Raw genomic sequence first — 19,804 nt, 5'->3', positions numbered from 1 at the left:
GACCCACTTCAGACCTAGGGACACATAGAGACTGAAAGTGAAGGGGTGGAAAAAGATATTCTATGCAGGGCTTCCCTGGTGGCACAGTGGTTGAGAGTCCGCCTGCCGATGCAGGGGACATGGGTTTGTGTCCCGGTCCGGGAAGATCCCACATACCACGGAGCAGCTAGGCCTGTGAGCCATGGCTGCTGAGCCTGTGCGTCTGGAGCCTGTGCTCCACAATGGGAGAGGCCACAGCAGTGAGAGGCCTACGTAACGCAAAAAAAAAAAAAAAAAAAAGATATTCTATGCAAATGGAAATCAAAAGAATGCTGGAGTAGCAATTCTCATATCAGACAAAATAGACTTTAAAATACAGACTATTACAAGAGACAAAGAAGGACACTACATAATGAGCAAGGGATCAATCCAAGAAGAAGATATAACAATTGTAAATATTTATGCACCCAACATAGGAGCACCTCAATACATAAGGTAAATGTTAACAGCCATAAAAGGGGAAATTGACAGGAACACAATAATAGTAGGGGACTTTAACATCCCACTTTCACCAATGGACAGATCATCCAAAATGAAAATAAATAAGGAAACACAAACTTTAAATGACACATTAGACAAGATGGACTTCATTGATATTTATAGGACATTCCATCCAAAAACAACAGAATACACTGTCTTCTCAAGTGCTCATGGAACATTCTCCAGGATAGATCATATCTTGGGTCACAAATCAAGCCTTGGTAAATTTAAGAACACTGAAATCATATTAAGTATCTTTTCCAACCACAACGCTATGAGAATAGATATCAATTACAGGAAAAAAACTGTAAAAAATACAAACACATGGAGGCTAAACAATACACTACTAAATAACCAAGATATCATTGAAGAAATCAAAGAGGAAATCAACAAATACCTAGAAACAAATGACAATGAAAACATGATGACCCAAAACCTACGGGATGCAGCAAAAGCAGTTCTAAGAAGGGAAGTTTATAGCTATACAAGCCTACCTCAAGAAATAGGAAAAATCTCAAATAAACAACCTAACCTTACACCTAAAACAATTAGAGAAAGAAGAACCAACAAACCCCAAAGTTAGCAGGAGGAAAGAAATCATAACGATCAGATCAGAAAGAAGTGAAAAAGAAATGAAGGAAACAATAGCGAAGATCAATAAAACTAAAAGGTGGTGCTTTGAGAAGATAAACAAAATTGATAAACCATTAGCCAGACTCAACAAGAAAAAAAGGAAGAAGATTCAAATCAACAGAATTAGAAACGAAAAAGAAGTAACAACTAACACTGCAGAAATAAAAGGATCATGAGAGATTACTGCAAGCAACTATATGACAATAAAATGGACAACCTGGATGAAATAGACAAATTCTTAGAAAAGCACAACCTGCCAAGACTGAACAAGGAAGAAATAGAAAATATAAATAGACCAATCACAAGCACTGAAATTGAAACTGTGATTAAAATCTTCTAACAAACAAAAGCCCAGGACCAGATGGCTTCACAGGTGAATTCTATCAAACATTTAGAGAAGCGCTAACACCGACCTTCTCAAACTCTTGCAAACTATAGCAGGAGGAACACTCCCAAACTCATTCTACGAGGCCACCATCACCCTGATACCAAAACCAGATAAAGTTGTCACAAAAAAAGAAAATTACATGCCAATATCACTGATGGACATGGATGCAAAAATCCTGAATAAAATACTAGCAAACAGAATCCAACAGCACATTAAAAGGATCATACACCATGATCAGGTGGGGTTTATCCCAGGAATGAAAGAATTCTTCAATATACACAAATCAATCAATGTGATACACCATATTAACAAACTGAAGGATAAAAACCATATGACAATCTCAATAGATGCAGAAAAAGCTTTCGACAAAATTCAATACCCATTCATGACAAAAACTCTCCAGAAAGTAGGCATAGAGGGAACCTACCTCAACACAATAAAGGCCATATATGACAAACCCACTGCAAACATCATTCTCAATGGTGAAAAACTGAAACCATTTCCTCTAAGATCAAGAAGAAGACAAGGTTGCCCACTCTCACCACTGTTATTCAACATAGTTTTGGAAGTTGTAGCCATGGCAATCAGAGAAGGAAAAGAAGAAGTAAAGCTGTCACTCTTTACAGATGACATGATACTATACATAGAGAATCCTAAAGATGCTACCAGAAAACTACTAGAGCTAATCAATGAATCTGGTAAAGTAGCAGGATACAAAATTAATGCACAGAAATCTCTTACATTCCTATACACTAATGATGAAAAATCTGAGAGAGAAATTAAGGAAACACTCTCATTTACCACTGCAACACAAAGAATGAAATACCTAGGAATAAACCTACCTAAGGAAACAAAGACCTGTATAAAGAAAACTATAAGACACTGATGAAAGAAATTAAAGATGATACAAAAAGGTGGAGAGATATACCATGTTCTTGGATTGGAAGAATCAACATTGTGAAAATGACTATACACCAAAGTCAATCTACAGATTCAATGCAATCCCCATCAAACTACCAATGGCATTTTCCACAGAACCAGAACAAAAAATTTCACAATTTGTATGGAAACACAAAAGACCCCAAAAAGGCAAAGCAACCTTAAGAAAGAAAAACGGAGCTGGCAGAATCAGGCTCCCTGACTTTAGACTATACTACAAAGCTACAGTAATCAAGACAGTATGGTACTGGCAGTAAAACAGAAATATAGATCAATGGAACAGGATAGAAAGCCCAGAGATAAACCCATGCACATATGGTCAGCTTCTCTTTGATAAAGGAGACAAGAATACACAGTGGAGAAAAGACAGTCTCTTCAGTAAGTGGTGCTGGGAAAACTGGACAGCTACATGTAAAAGAATGAAATGAAAACACTTCCTAACACTGTATACAAAAGTAAACTCAAAATGGATTAAAGACCTAAACCTAAGGCCAGACACTATCAAACTCTTAGAGGAAAACATAGGCAGAGCACTCTATCACATAAATCATAGCAAGATCCTTTTTGATCCACCTTCTAGAGAAATGGAAATAAAAACAAAAATAAACAAATGGGATCTAATGAAACTTAAAGCCTTTTGCAGATCAAAGGAAACTATAAACAAGAGGAAAAGACAACACTCAGATTGGGAGAAAATATTTGCAAACAAAGCAACTGACAAAGGATTAATCTCCAAAATATACAAGCAGCTCATGCAGCTCAATATCAAAAAAACAAACAACCCAATCCAAAAATGGGCAGAAGACCTAAATAGACATTTCTCCAAAGAAGATATACCGATTGCCAACAAACACATGCAAGGATGCTCAACATCACTAATCATTAGAGAAATGCAAATCAAAACTACAATGAGGCATCACCTCACACTAGTCAGAATGTCCATCATCAAAAAAAATCTACAAACAATAAATGCTGGAGAGGGTGTGGAGAAAAGGGAACCCTCTTGCACTGTTGGTGGGAATGTAAATTGATACAGCCACTATGGAGAACAGTATGCAGGTTCCTTAAAAAACTAAAAATAGAACTACTATATGATCCAGCAATCCCACTACTGGGCATACACGCTGAGAAAATCATAATTCAAAAAGAGACATGTACCACAATGGTCAGTGCAGCACTGTTTACAATAGTCAGGACATGGAAGCAACCTAAGTGTCCCTTGACAGATGAATGGATAAAGAAGGTGTACCACACATATACAATGGAATATTACTCAGCCATAAAAAGAAACGAAATTGAACTATTTGTAATGAGGTGGATGGACCTAGAGTCTGTCATGCAGAGTGAAGTAAGGCAGAAAGAGAAAAACAAATACCGTATGCTAACACATATATATGGAATCTAAAAAAAAAAATGTTTCTGATGAACCTAGTGGCAGGACAGGAATAAAGATGCAGATGTAGAGAATGGACTTGAGGACATGGGGAGGGGGAAGGGTAAACTGGGACAAAGTGAGAGAGTAGCATTGATATATACACTACAAAATGTAAAATAGCTAGTGGTAAGAAGCTGCATAGCACAGGGAGATCAGCTCGGTGCTCTGTGACCACCTAGAGGGGTGGGATAGGGAGGATGGGAGGCAGATGCAAGAGGAAGGAGATATGGGGATATATGTAGACATTTAGCTGATTCACTTTGTTATACAGAAGAAACTAACACAACATTGTAAAGCAATTATATTCCAATAAAGATGTTAAAAAAAATAAAGCAAAAAGAGACAACAGATAACAATAATTGGTGAGGATGTTGAGAAAAGTGAACCTTTGTGGACTGTTAGTGCAAATATCAATCGGTACAGCCACTATGGGAAATAGTATGGAGGTCCCTCGAAAAATTAAAAATAGAACTACCATATGATCTAGCAATTCCACTTCTGGGTGGAAAACAAAAGGAAACGAACCCACTAAATTGAAACACGTGTGAATAATATATGTTCAGTACAATAATGTTCATTGCAGCAATACTTACGACAGCCAAGCTGTGGAAGCATTCTAAATATCCACTGATATATGAATGGATAAAGAATATGTGGTATATATACACAATGGAATATCATGAACTATAAACAAGAATGAAATCTTGCCATTTGCCACAACATGCCACAACTTACGCTAAGTGAAATAAGTTGGAATGAAAAAGACAAATACCATATGTTTTCACTTACGTGTGGAATCTTAAAAAACAAAACAAACAAAACAAAACAGAAATAGACATAGACACAGAGAACAAACTGTATCAGAAAACAGAGAACAAACTGATTGCCAGAGGGGACAGGTATAGGGTGTTGGGTGAAATAGGTGAAGGAGATTAAGAGGGACAAAATTCCAGTTATAAAATAAATAAGTCACAAGATGTAATATACAGTATAAGAAATATAGTCAATAATACTGTAATATCTTTGTACGGTGACAGATGGTTATTAGACCTATCATGATGATCATTTCATAATGTATTTAAATGTCAAATCACTATGTTGTACACCTGAAACTAACATAATATTGTATGTCAACTATACTTCAATAAATAAATAAATAAAATTTATGTGGAAATGCAGAAGTTCAAGAATAGCCAAGACCTCTTGGGGAAGACCAGAAACATGAAAAACTTATTCTATTATGTATTAAGTCTCATTATAGTAGCTACAGTATTTGACACAGCATGGAATTGGCACAAAGACGAACTAATAGATAGATAGAAAAAGAATGGACATCCCAGAACCAGATTCACATATATTGGTAAATTATAAAAGGAATTGACAGTCTTTTCAGTACACGATCCTGGGTCAACTGGATATCCATATGGAAGAAAAAAAGGAGACATGACCTTATAGCATATCTTAAAATCAATTCCAGGTGGACAACGTTGTCAGACTACATTGCCACTAGCTATATTTAATTAAATTAATTAAAGGAAATAAAATTTAAAATTCAGTGCAACAGACATACTGGCCACATTTCAAGTACTCAATAGCTGCATCATATTGGCTGTCATATTGGACAGCACAGATAGAGAATAGTTCCATCATTGCAGAAAGTTCTATTGGAGAGCACTATTCTAAAAGAAATTATAGGAGAATATCTTTATGACTTAAGTAGGAAAAAATTTCTTAAACAGAAGTTTTAAAAAAGATGCTAACCATAAAAGAAAAGCTTGAAAAATCCAATTCAATTAATTTTAATTTAAATTAGGAACTCCTTTTCAACAAATAACACTAGAAAGACTATAATGCAAGCCACAGAATAGAATAAGAGCCAGGTTTAGGGTGAGGCAAATGAGGTGCTAAGCTTGGACACAATTTTTAAAGGGGCACCAAAAAAACCCCTCAGTAATCAAAACAAATAAGACATTATGCAATATTTTTAAAAAGCAGAGTTAATTTTTAAAAATCCATGATAAGCAAAATGTCATAATTTTAAATAAAGATAGGTATCAGTATTTCTGAGTTTTCCTTTGCCTCAGGCTCCAATATGATTTGACAGCATTGTGGGAAATGATATTTGCAACATGTACACAACAATGTCCATAATATTTAAAGAACACTTATAGATCAATAAAAATGTCAGACAACCCGACAGAAGAATAGGTTCAAGACCTGAAAGTTATTTCACAAAACAGTATATCCAAATGTCTGATAAATATATTAAAACGTGCTCAACTTCATTAGTCATCAAGGAAATATAAATTAAAATAAAAAAGCATTCCACTACTCTCCCACCAAAATGGCTAAATGTAAAAGACAGACAATACCAAGTGTTGAGGAGAAATCTCAGACATGGCTGGTGGGAGTGTAAAATGATGCAACTAATTTGGAAAAATGGCAGTATCTCTTAAAGCAGAACTCACACGTCCCATAATTCAGCAGTTCCATTTCTAGATATACCCAATAGAAATGCATTCATATGTTCAGCAAAAAACTGTTCATAAATGTTCCTAATAGAACTGTTCATAATAGTCCCCAACTGGAAACAACCTAAATGTCCATCAATAAGGCAATGGATAAATAAATTGCGGTATATAAATTCATGAAATATTATAGAGCAATGAAAATAAAATATTACTACATGTAGGAATTCCCTAGCGGTCCAGTGGTTAGCACTCTACCCTTTCACTGCAGGGGGCAAAGAGTTCAATCCCTGGTCGGGGAACTAAGATCCCACAAGCCGTGTGGTGCAGCCAAAAAACAACAACAAAAAAACCAACCAAACAAACAAAAAAACCCCCAAAAACCCCAAAATATTACTACATGCAATAACATAACTGAATCTTACAAACATAATATTAAGCAAAGGAAGTCACACATCAAAGTATATACACACATACATAAACCCTCAAACAGGCAAAACTTGATTATGGTGTTAGAAGTCAGGTTAGTGGTTGCCCTTGGGAAGAAAGGGACTTAAAGAGGGCATGAGGGGGTTCTGGGTACTGGTAATGTCCTATTTCTAGATCTAGGTTTAGGTTTCGTGGGTGTGTTTATGTGGTGAAAATTCGTCAAGTTGAAGGTTTTTTTGTCTAATAGAAACAGAAAAACTTTCAATAACAACTTTACTTAAAAGAAAATAAAAGTGTGTCCAGACCATTCAGGATCCCAGTGAAGAGGGAGATCAAGATTTTAAAAATTAAGTAATCAAGTGACAAAGTCAGCTGTCACAACTGTCTCCCTCTGACCCCACTCCCTCTCCCCTAGCTAAGGCAGATACTTTCAGCTTTCATCTTATCCACAAGTAGGGGAAGCTAGTCTTTGTCTTCCCATTTTATGCACGGAAAGATGGCTGCCCTGAGCGGGTCAATGACTAGATTAAGGCCTCACAGGCTGTTAGAAGTAGATGCAGGACTAGAAACTGGTCTCCTAATTCCTATTCCTGAGCTTTGTGCACCAGGGCCTGCTGCTCCTGTGAATCAGGTCACCTGACCACACCGAAGCTCTAATCCGTGAATGCCTTCACTAGGGTCCAGTGAATTTTTCTCTGCGTCCCTAACTTACAGTGATGCTAAGGATGGGGATGGCCTCCTAATTTATTTCACAGTTGAACTAACTTAAAGCAGATACCTAGTCAGTCATCACTGTATACGCTTCTCTGGAAGCAAATGTCAAAGGGTGCAACTACAGGACACAAGGAAGCAATTTTAAATAACCACTTTTCCCTCTTCTAAAAGTCCAATTACTGACTGTATTGAATGAGGCCTGATGGCACTTGAGAGCAGAACAAACCAAGGAAAGAGTGAAACACATGGGATACTGTCTGCAGTGACTATTTCTAAACAAATGAAAGAGTCACACTTCTCATCTTTTAAATAAGATTTAAATTGTGGTTTTAGAATGTTTTGAATTTAGTACTTTTGCTCCAAGCTGATTCTTCTTAAAAACACCTGAATATAAAGAAAGAATCTGTAAGCACGGGTTTCGGGAACAGATGTAGACAGAACTGGTGTCTGTCTAGCAGGCAATTTGTGGCTGTGTCCTACCTGTGCGCAGGCCATGAGAAGGGCTTATGGACCTCTCCCCCACTGCAATGCCCCCATTCGTCTTCTTTTTCCTCAAGAGAGCTGCCTTTTGAGTAAATGCAGACCTCTAGGAGATCTAAGGACTACTTTGGCCCCAAGACCCAGCTGCATAGGTATTCAAATTGGATACAGACTTTAGTTTTACAGTTCTTTCCAATTTTCTCCCCAAAATCTGAATAAATGTTCCCTACCCAACTGAAGTCAGTTTTCTCTCAAGCCATGATCTATGTCTTTGTGCACATTCTCCCTGAACTATATTCTTTCTTATGTCAATCAAAGATGACGCTCTGCTACCCTCCACCATCCCCCAACCCCAACACATACACCGACATCTGATCTTTTTGGTTTCTATTTTCTATTTCTCTTCTGTAATAGCTCTTCTCTCTTTTTGACTAGTGTCCTGGCTCTTTTGTCCAACTTTGAACACTTGGGCTCCTTTGCTTCCTCATGCTGGACTGTAACTGCATCTTTGCTAGAATGCTTACCCATATGTAGAAGTGCTTGGAAGAGAGAAAGATTCATGGTGTAACCGAAAGATGGCAAGTTTTATGTTATTTTAACTTTTGATAATCCTTCAGACTGTCTTGAAGAACCAGAAATAGCCCTTTCCCAGATTGCATTCCAACCCCGAGCCACTTACACAAAATGAGGCTTACTGCACTAGACAGTAAAACCGCCAATTAAAATAATTGTCTTGAATTGCGTTATATATTTCCTTATATCCTTGAATATTCTCAGGGCTCCAAAGCAATTGAATCTGGTATGTGGTTTCCTAGACCCACAAGTCTATTTTTCAAAGCCTCAACCTAAGAGAGACTGAAACCAGACACTTCAACCACAATTTACTTCTTTTGAGGTAAAGATTGGTCTCCTTTCTACATCTGTCTGACAGGATGTTTGGGTGACCAAATCAAAAGGCTATAATGATCCCTCCATTCCTGCTAATTACCTTTGCATGGGGCCATCCTGCTGAGGGTCATGCCCAGAATGAAGCCATCAGTGTCAGTGCCCCGATCCTTAATGAGATCCCTGTGGTTTAAGCAGAGCAGATGCAGACACATGCCCTACCTTCAACATGAGTGAGAGTCTTTTCCTGCATTTTCAGAGCAGTTTGACCAAAGGAACTATTGTAACTTCATGCTTCCAGCGTATGGTTCCATTTCTCCCTGGATTTGTTCTTCATATTATCTGTGTTGTCGGTTCATTGCAACATGGCTGCTCCCTCCACGAAGGTTCTTCTTTCCTACACGTACGTCAATAGAGCTCTGCATTTTGGTACAGTGAAAGGCACAAACCTGCAGGCTTCTCTTCTCTGGTACTATATCAGGTAACTGTACACAAGGCATGGGCAAGGGCCGGCTGCGTTTACAATAATTTGGGTGCTCAGATATAGGAAAATTCACACCCGAATAAGAAACTGTGATTACGAAACTTCAATTAGTGGAATGTACCAGGCAAAAATCATTTAGGCACCGAGGGCTTGGGGAAATTTTTACTATAGAAGAAACAAACAAAGTAGAAGAAAATGAGGAAGAGGAAGGAGGGGAGAGAAAGGAAAAAGAGGAAGAAAAAGAGAAGAAATTGAGCTCACAGATATCATACTAAGCATAGATATCGCACTGTACCAAAACACCCGCTGAGAAAGAGAAAGAGATTTCTTCTTCCCACACTGGGCTCACCTCGCGCTCTACAGGATACTGTTCTGGCAATCGTCAGTAGCAGCTTTCTGTGGTCAATAATAGATAATTCCAGATCAAAAGAAGGGTTCTGAAATCAAGATGTCGTTTTTTAGATCGATGGGCTCTCCAAGTGGAATCCAGGGATCTCTGGTGGGTTGGCAAAGATTCTTCCAATTGTTCTGTGGGTTGGGTCAGTATGCAAGGCACAGAAGTATGTTGGGTGGTTTGTTTTTTTTCCCTCTGAAACAATATTTTCCGCTGTGGATTTCAATCAACACTTAAAAGCATCAAAACAAACATGTTTAAAGGGAGCTACAAATAATCACAGGGATTCAGCAAAAACAGCTCAAAAGTGGTTTTTTGTTTGTTTGTTTGCTGGCTTGTTTAGTCTAGTAAATAGGTGAGACACTCTTGTTTTGCTCAAATAGTCTAAGGACTAAAAATTTTGAGACTCAACAGTCCAGATGAAAAGATGAACCTTGCAAAGCACCCGTCTTCGAGGGGAAGAAAGTCAGGTCCTTTCTCCTCTGAGTTTCCCATTTCCCAGTGTCATTTAGTTTCTGGTCCTCTCTCTCTGTACTGCTTTCTAGCTCAGTGCCCACAGCTCTGAAGTCAGAAGCAGCCATTGCCAAGGAGAGCCCTTCTCTGCTGCCATGGCTATCTTTGCTCAGGTTTCTCTTCCAGGGAGCGGGAGCTCAGCTGTGGGGTAAAGGAGGTGTCAATTGCAGCTGCAGCTTGGGAAGGTCTGTATTTCCTCATCCCAGTCCCACAGCAAGAGTTAACCCCAGGAGAGCCTGGGCTGCTGGAGGGGAGTTTTGTGAGCTATCTAATGACCCAATTGTTACCCATATATTGTAGCACAACAAAACTGTCAGGCCATCTAGGCTGCTCAGATGCCATGAGATAAAATTTAGTACTTATGTCTACGTCTGCCTTTCTGTCTCTAACAGAGCAATGTGTACATTCAGCTATTTGTTGGACCAATTTGCACAGTCATGGTTTCTTAGAAGAATTTCAAAACGGATGCGCTGCCTATACTGCAGGTAAACAGTGTGGGAGCCGTAAATTAGAATGGACTCAGAGGCCTGTAATTGGATTTTGCTGAAGTATTTGCAACACCATTTACCTATTCAGATAATTCTGTCACATGTACAAAGTGCTCTCAGATAACTCAGATGTCACCCTTAATTACTCAGATGCTGTTAGCCCTCTCAATCCTTTGGTGCAGACCCACTCAAGAATAAAGGAAGCAATGTTCTCACCTTGCTTGATAAGGTGAAAAGAACTTGTTCGCTCTTCGAATGTGATTGAAAAAAAAAAGAAAGAAAGAAAGAGGAAAAAACCAGTCCCAACATCTGAATGGAATTTATTACATACCTCTCTGGGACCCCCTGGTTCTTGAATGTTTCAGCTAAGGATTCCCTCTTCCAAAGTCTGCAGAAGCTCAAGGACCCGCAGCCTGTCAGAGAATGATACTTTGTTGCCAGTTACTGCAAGTTGGTTTAAATATGCTGTCAAGATGCTGTAGCTGTGATCAAACCCCTGGCAGGGGGAGGCGGGGCAGAACGTGCCACGTAAGCATGCTCCCGTGTTTCTGTGTGGACACCCAGTGGGAAGGATAGTTGCCACTTTTGGAGAAACTGAAGGTTCTCTACTGTATTACATGATACGCCAGCACTAGAATCTGCCTCATGCAGGTAAAGTCCACAAACTTACTCATGTCTTGAGGAGATCTATGTTTGGTTCCTATTATGGCTAATGTTTCTGGATTCCTTGGGTATCAAGAAAGAGGATCAGAGTATCAGAAGACCTGGTTTCAGCTCCGACTGCCGCTTACAAGCTCTAGGATTTTAAACTAATGTATCTGCTTTCTCTGAGCTTCGGTTTATCAGTACCATGGGTAAATAATATCCTCAATGGAGGTACTGGGGAATGAATTGAGATAATGATATGCAAAGTGCCTGGTGGTGTTCCACACACGTGAACTGTGTGTGAATCTGGGGGAGCACATTTTGGCAAACGACGACTCAGCCTTGAAAGAGGAAGACCCCATAATTATAATGGGAGCCCAGGGAAGGGCTTCAGTGACTGCTAATACCCTGATTTACTGCAACTTTTTGGAGGATATTTGTTCTTAAGTTGAAATGGCAGAACACGCACTGAACTGGAAGTTAGGCAATCAGTGTTCTAGTCTTGACTCTAGTAACAACAAAGCTAGATGAGTTTGGGCAAGTCATTTAATCTCTTTGTGTTTGTATGTATAATAGTGAGAGTCATACTTTCCCTTTCCAAAGTTTAGCATTATTGTGATGCTTAAATAAGATAGGGTCTATACAAAAATATATAGAACATATTAAAATATAATTAATTTTGGTCAAAAGCTTCAAAACAATCCTATCAACCTATCAATGCCTAACACATTCTGGCACATGCGTCTGATACTTAATCCTATTTCTGTGGCTGATAAGAATGAGTTATAACTGGCAATGTCCTCACTGAATTCACCCAAATAGCCAGTCCCTTGCGTTCTGTGTATAGCCCTTGAGGGGCAATGAGAAATAACATCAGGAAAGGAGCAAAGGCTGAACTCCAGCTTTTCTAAATTTCCTGCAAATGCATGGTTGGAGCTTCTAGAATGAGGGCTATGTCTTTTGTGGCTAGAATTGAGGGTCCTCTTTGAAGCCAAAGGGCTTCAGGAGATTGCTCCCTGTTTTGACTTAAGCATATAGTGGAGCAGGTCAGGAGGTCTGGGAGGCAGGGACAGTATCATCTTTGCAACTTTCTGAAGCTTAAGACAAAATCCCACCCTTAAATCCCTGATCACGCAACCTTGTAAACACTTACTTTCAACAGTAGCCAAGAAGGAGAACCATTCTCTCTATGAGATTTTTCATTTCCCTTCCCATCCAAGAAAATACCTGCAGAAGAAAGTTAGGAAAACTCATGTTTATTTGTTTTTGTTTTATTGTTTGCTTTTGCTTTTTCTTCCACGACCCAGCAGACTGCAGATCTGCCCTGGGTGAACAGATTATGGGAGAGGTTTATGGAGCAGGCTCTCAACCCTGAGGCACTGAGGCTCTATTCCTTTCTTATAGTAAAAGGTTGCCTGGAATGTTCCTCCCATTTATGGGTCAGCCTGGGCCCTAAAACAAAGCCAGCTGCCCCAAACTCTTCTGCATGGACATGGAGACTTGTGGACATAGAGCTTTTCCCACAAATGCTGCCTTTTACAGGAAGCCACTGAAGTGATGGGCTGGGGTTGGGGAGCAGGGAGGCAGCAGGTGGACAGTGAGAATTAGGATTCAATTTTTCCTTGGGTGCCTTGGCCTTGGTCTGCAAAGCAGAAGACACTGTGAGGTATCCCAGTTCCAGGCATGCAGCACCTCCTCCCCAAAACTTGTTTAGTGTCCTTAAACAATCCCCACTCACGTAGCAGTAAGAACAGGAACGCACTGGAACTAACAGAAGCCCTGGCATTTAAAGTCCTACAGCAGATCCAAATCCAGGCTTCCACATTAGAACCATGCAGTTTATCCTTTTAGAAGGAGTCATTAGCATGAATTTCGTTTTAATGCTTATGGATTCTATCTACCTCAGGAGCACCTTGGAAAAATCTAAGATAAATCTAAAAATCTAAGAAAAATCTTAGAGAACCTGTATCTAGTTAGATTCACAGTAAACAACTAGATAAAGGGCTGCTAGTTTAATATTTTTAAGGTGTGGGGTATGTCAGTTCATTAGAGATAAGAGTAAGTTGGGACAGTTTTCGTTTGGGGGGCATCTGGTCAGGAGGCCTTTAGGGGACCAGGATGTTCCAGGGAGTGGATAATCTCATTCTCTGGCCTTTATTGTTTGAAATTCTACCAATCTGGGTCTGAAGAGAGTGGAAATGGGCTATGAGTTCAAGGACAGGAGGGCCCTTAGGTAGGGGGGCCATACTTGTGAGTACAGGGCTGCCAGGATTGGGATAGGCACAACCCTCTTCTTCCCAAAACTTGTTTCCTGGCTGGCCCTCCTTCCTCAAGTTTTTCAGGCCCTGTGATCTTTACTGCAAAGCAAACCATGTGGTTTTGATTCTGGCTCCTGGCTTACTGAGAGTGTTTCATGTCTCCAGCGACAGGAAGCCCTCCAGCCTCTTTAAGCAGCTGCTCTGGTATCTAAGAGAGGAGGCCAGCTCTTTTGGACTCCCTCACCAGCTGGGCATGGCAGCTCAGTGGAGGGCAACACACAGTGTGGAGAAAGGATAACAAGAATGGCTGTAGGGGTGAGGAGACACTCCTGGGATTCACAGAAGTGGACTCCAGGCTCTCCCACTTGTGTGTATCTGTCCAAAGAACTGACTTTTTCCCCTTAATGCTGCCCCTGGGTTTCCATTTGAGTATTCCTGGAGAAGGAAGAGCAGCACCTAGTCCTTCTGGAAGTGATAGGGGAGGGAAGTCCCTTAAAAGGGACCACACAAAGCATCTAATCCCATGGATTGGTGCTTCAGTCAAATGAACTTCTGGTGAGTTTCAATGGGATTCACTGGAAGAAAATTCTGTGATTTGAGTGGTAGGGACAGTGGAGGTTAAGGGAAGTCAATCACTTCTCAGAAGGGATTGAAGCTACTCTATTGCGAAAGGGATGACGGTATACTGACAGGCTAATGAAAGTCTTGAAGCAATCATTTTGTTTATTTATATAATGCTTTATAATTTTCAGTCATTTCATCTTGTCTCTAGGCCTGTGCTCTTGATGACCTTTCCACTTGAAATTTTTTTCTGCAGATCTCCATATGGCTTTCTCCTTCGTATCCTCCAGATTTCAGTGTTTCCTTGTCAGAGAGGGCTCACCCGACTAATGTCTCTTCACTCCCTATCACATCACTTTATTTCCTTTCTATAACTCATCATTATTTGAAATTATTTTGTTCGTTTACTTGTTTTGGTCCAGTTATTCAACCATAATGTAAGCTCCATGAAAGTATCCCATCTATCTTGTTCACTGCTGTATCCTCAACGCCTAGAATAGTGCATGCAGAACAGCAGGTATTCAATAAATATGTGCTGAATGAGTGGAGTGGGTTGGGAGAGCTAGCCAAGAAAATCTAGGTAAAACTGGGATGAGATGCATATGGTCAGAAAGAACAGAAATGATCAGGAGAGGAAATTGAGACCAGTAATCAAAATTTCCTGAGAAGTGGAAATAGAAAATGAAAATAAAAGAACCACATTTTGCCTGATGTGTTGCAACTTTCATCAAATGCAACAAATGTTTGTTAAGTACTCCTACTCCTAGGTGGCAAGCATTACGCTAAGAGCTGTGAATACAAAGATGAATGAAGTCATAGGATGGGGAGAATGAATGAAGAGGAGGGGGAGAGGAAGTAACCTCAGGAGTTGCTCTTTCAAGCCATTCACTGAGTTCACCGATAAAGAGACACGTAAAAAACAGCTACATGAAAATGGGACAGAGACTATCAGGAGTGTCAGTGCACTTCAATAAGGGGAACATATTAGTGGAAACTACAGAGCAGATGATATTTTATTTGGGCCTGAAGATAAGTAAAGAGTTCATCAGGCAGAGAGGAAGAAAAAAGTACTCCAGGCAAGGAAACAACATGAGCAAAGGCACGGAGGCATGAAAGTACTTATGCTTCGAAAACAGCAAGCAGACCAAATTGTTCCCTGTGACAAGAGTATAGTGTACATGGGGGAATGACTAGACGTGAGGCTAGAAACAGATGAAATGAAGTGGTGAAGGGCTGGCCTTATTATGGGCCACACTAAAGAATGTGATCTTAATCAAATCAGAACAACCTAGATTTTGTGAAATTCTTGGATCCTCATATGACCCCTGATTAATAGTGGTATGTTAGCAAATTCTCTCCATCTATAAAAAAAATCAATCAAAGGACTCTTGGCTTGATGCTCAGATGTCTCATTGTACAATACCTTACAGGTGTGACCTCAATACAGTCCAGCTGAGGGTCTGGGAGAAATGCTAGCCCAGGATGCTGGGCTCCCCCACTCTCACCCAAGGTCAGGCTGAGACGCTGGTGTCCCACCAAGGGTCTCATCTAGCTAGGCTCAGGCTATATCCTGTGAATGAACTACGAGGGCTCTAGGTAGCTCTGCAAGGGGCAGATGCCAATGGACAAGCTAGGGTGAAACAAGCAAGGTATGCATCTAAGGTGCAAAATTTAAGGGGGTGTCAAAAATCTCAGTCATCAAAATAAGGATATTTTAATTAAATATTAAAAAATAAAAATGTATACAAAAAAATCAGTAATCAAGATTGCTCTCTTCTGTTATTCCATTATCCAGTTCATTATTCAATGGTTAGATGTGGTCTTGGGGTAATTCTCTCATAGGTTCTTCAAACTCCTTCCAGAGATCAGGCCTAAATGAGGCCAGCCCCAGCGAATTGGAACGTGGGAGTACCAGCTCCATCCTCCCTAGTCAATCTGGGACCTACACAGAAGATGGGGGAGCCTAAGTTTGCTGCTTACTTTCAACCTGAAGCACTCCCCAGTCTGAAGCTGGAACATTATCAGTGTGGATCTCTACCTGCAGTATGGCCTACTGCCTCTTCCTGGAGAGGCTCCCTACTCTGGGAACAAAGTATGAGATAAGCAGTGCTTTAGTGTTTGACAGGCTAACCTGCTTGAGGAATTAACTTGCCTTATTTTCTGTGGTGTCAGCCATTTCTGTTCTTTGTGAAAGAATGAACTATTCCTATCTTCTACACTCGCCATCCCAAAAGAGTAACTGAGGGCCTTTTGTTCTGGAGATCAGGGCTTCATTCGCCTCAGAAAAGAAAAATAAAAGAAATCAACAGGCTTTTGTTTTTGAAATCAGCCCAGGTCTCAGAGGGGATACAGCTGTTTTGTCTGAGACAAAGAAGGGCTCTTAGGATTAGAGGAGGGCAGAGGAGAGAGAATGTCCTGAGCCTGGCTCTGAAAGGGATGGTGGTAAGGGGCACTGCAGTCTCCTTGAGCAGCCAGGTCCTGCTCCCACTCTCCTACAGACCCCTGGCACAGTAGGACCTTGAATGGGGATGACTTTGTGCTCAAAGAGGTGACCAAAGGCACTGCTATTATGGAGCCTCAGCAGAGGTCTCTATGCCCCAGTTAGGCCTAGAGAAAGGGTCCTAGAACAGACAGTTGTCACGGGCAAAGAGCTCCAAAGGCGGCAGGCGCTAACTGAGAGACATTTCTGAAATACCTGCGAGCTCCTGAAAAGAGGACCAAGATTGGATTTTCCACCCACTGGTGGATGGGAGCCAAGGATACTTAATTTAGATAACTACAGAAATATGACATATTCACAACCTGTGTGTCATGGAACAGTGTTTAATGCCAGCCTTCACATTTTCCTTTAAAGTATTTAGGTTTCCTGGCTCAAAGAACCCCCCAGCTTGATTTGTTTAACCCTGCCTCTCAGGAGTAAGCAGGATGCGGAAATGCCACACGCCAGCAGAGTAGAATCTGTTCTGAGGTTTGAACCTTGCAAAGAATAGTTCTTCCTCCTCTTTTAGACTTGAGGATATGGCTTTTGATAAGCGATTTTATTTATACTTGTGATGGTCCTGTCTCATTTTCATGTGGTGAAACCACTCCAAAGTAACTTCCCCTTGTAAAGGTCATTTACAGTAAGTGATGTGCTCCAGGTACATCTTGCACTGAAAACAAACCATCGAGGGACTTCCGTTACCTCTCCTATCTAAGAGCCTGGTACTCTAAGTTTGTATCCACTAGAGTATATTTTCTTGATTTTGCACAGATGATATGAGTGATGGATACATAAAGTCTGTACTAACTACTATTTATAAAATAAAATATGAGTCTCTCAAAGGCAGTTTGGAAAATTCAGGGCCCTCCTAAGAGATAAATGAAAACACCATCAGTAGACCTGCAACCCTGAGGAAGTCCATCTTAAAGTTACTAGGCCTGTGGACAGGGATGAAACGGGCAAACCTCAAGTACTTTGCCCTAGTCCAGAGCAGGGAATTGACTTTTTCTCTGAGAAGGAACTTTAGAGGCCAAAGGAAAACAAAGATTGAAAATAAATTCCTCTCCGAAAGGGTATAAACTTGCTGTGGAAAAGATTTCAGAAGTCTTCAGGCTAATGAATCATTCTCCCCAGCCTAGTTTCATGCTGAGGCTCTGTGCCCAAATTCTAACAAAGAACCAGCTTCTGATGGTGGCTAGAATTATTCATTTATAACTCCCCTCCCCATTTGTGGATTATCAATGACAACGTCTAAATGAACAGTTGGTTCCCCTTTGTGCCTCATTCACCAATCTGTACATTCCCAAAGACTACCAATTTTTATTTTCAACCCAGGTTAAACATACTCAGGAACCTGATGCCAAGTGCCACTCCAAATCCCAAAGTTAAATATAAATGATTTGGGGGTTGTCTATTGTTTTAGAGAATTCCTGGCAAGCTCCCTACAGAAAAATGAAAGTTGACCTCATTAAAAAATCATGTCATAATCACTGGCCCATTTTCTTTCTAGTTTTGGTGATGATATCCTTATATCAGGAAAGCAGAATTAAATTGTCAGATTCCTGAAGCACTTCGCCTTTGGACTTACCTGTGGAAATTGCTGAGTGGGAAGGGTCAGTGAACTGGGGCTCCAGGATTTGGTTCAACTTTGGCAGCCTGACAGAAACCATCCCCTGCCTTCCCACTGCTTTTTATGCAGCCCTGAGCTGTTAATGACCATCAGCTGTGGGGCCACCCCTCTGATCCGTTTTTGCCTGGCCTCCCGGATCTTCAGTTCTTTCAGGGCTACGGGGCTTCTATATTCTCCTGCTCCCTGGCTTCCTCTGCCTCAAGGATCTCCACCTCTCAGAGTGTTGCCAACTCAGCAGGAGTTTCCCTGGTGTGAGTTCTTTTGCTTTATGGCAACTGAGCTCTCACGTTTCTAATCTGGAGTCACCCTGAAATTAAGGTGCAAAAAACTGAATTTTGGAGACCAAAGGGATTTAGTGAAATTGAATTTCAGGTATTGTCTAGGTCTTCTTGGAGTTGATCGTGCTGTGTGGGGGCCTCCTGTCCATGGCTTTGGAGCAGTTTGATAATTTGAAATATCACTTAGCCATGATAGGTCCCTGGTACAGCCAGGATCCAGCAGATTTCTGAACTAGGTCTCCATCCAGTGCCATTCTCGAAGTTGAATCAACACCACTTACAAGCGATGTGACCTTGGGCAAGTTATTTAACCTCTTTGGGCCTCAGTTTCCTCAGATGTAAAATGGGAGCAATGATACTCCAGAGTGTTAATATAAACTTATAAATGAGATTTTTGTGTAACACATGGTAGATGCTCAATGAATTTCAGTCCCTTAACCCTACCCTTTACATTTTAAAGGGAATCTATTCACCTGCCTCACCTCTTGCTTAGTAGGCGGGGTGAGGCTTGGGTTGGTACCTCTAGGGTACCTCTAGGAAAGATGTTGGGTAATAGGAAGTCACAGGGATTGGTCTCTCTTTCTCAGATCCTAGGTTACACTGGTAAGACCAATAGATCCTCTGTCTGAATTCAGCTCCACTTCAGAGAATGCTTGCAAGTTCATTTCTGGGAAAAGCCTGTTAGTAAGCAAGACCAGGACTCCTCATTAACATACTGCAGCCCAGAACCTTGGAGATGACAGTAATTTAATCTTACACTATGGGGTAGAATGTGCTAGGCCATATATCTGGATTTTGTATATGGCTCTCAAGAGCAGAAGTACTTGTCACAGAACATGACATTACCAGGTCCATAGTCTAGATAATTATTTGCACAACTCCCAACTCTTTGCAGCAGGAATCCTCTTATTCATGTTTATTTCCCTTAAGTACCAACCATATTGCATATTGAAAGTGCTCATTAAATTGGATTAAATTAACTCAGTATCCCAGAGTATGACACTGAAGAAAAAGAAAGTAACTTAACACTGCTAGAGCACAAGATCTAGACTGACTAAAATAACCAGGAAGAAACCAAAGCTGAGCAGAATCTTTTCTATGTACCAGACTTTGCTCTATGTACCACATAACTTTTATCTGTGGACTTTCGCCATCTGTTAGAAAACAGTCATTTCACTCAA

General features: G+C 40.5%; 1 protein-coding gene across 1 annotated transcript in view; it reads right to left on the bottom strand.

Moving 5' to 3' along the window:
* ASIP (agouti signaling protein) overlaps window positions 1-19,804 on the bottom strand; it is a 199,409-nt gene that overhangs the window by 81,121 nt on the left and 98,484 nt on the right. The window contains exons 6-8 of the mRNA XM_067707868.1: window positions 12,568-12,641; window positions 11,101-11,182; window positions 9,724-9,770 (exon numbers count right to left, since the gene is read on the bottom strand). The gene's annotated coding sequence lies outside the window, so the exon portion shown is untranslated. The remainder of the gene's footprint in view (window positions 1-9,723; window positions 9,771-11,100; window positions 11,183-12,567; window positions 12,642-19,804) is intronic.

Source organism: Pseudorca crassidens, chromosome 15, assembly GCF_039906515.1.
Source record: "Pseudorca crassidens isolate mPseCra1 chromosome 15, mPseCra1.hap1, whole genome shotgun sequence".
Classification (NCBI taxonomy): domain Eukaryota; kingdom Metazoa; phylum Chordata; class Mammalia; order Artiodactyla; family Delphinidae; genus Pseudorca; species Pseudorca crassidens.
The sequence above is the reverse complement of the archived record's forward strand: the minus strand, read 5'-3'. Positions and strand labels throughout refer to the sequence as shown.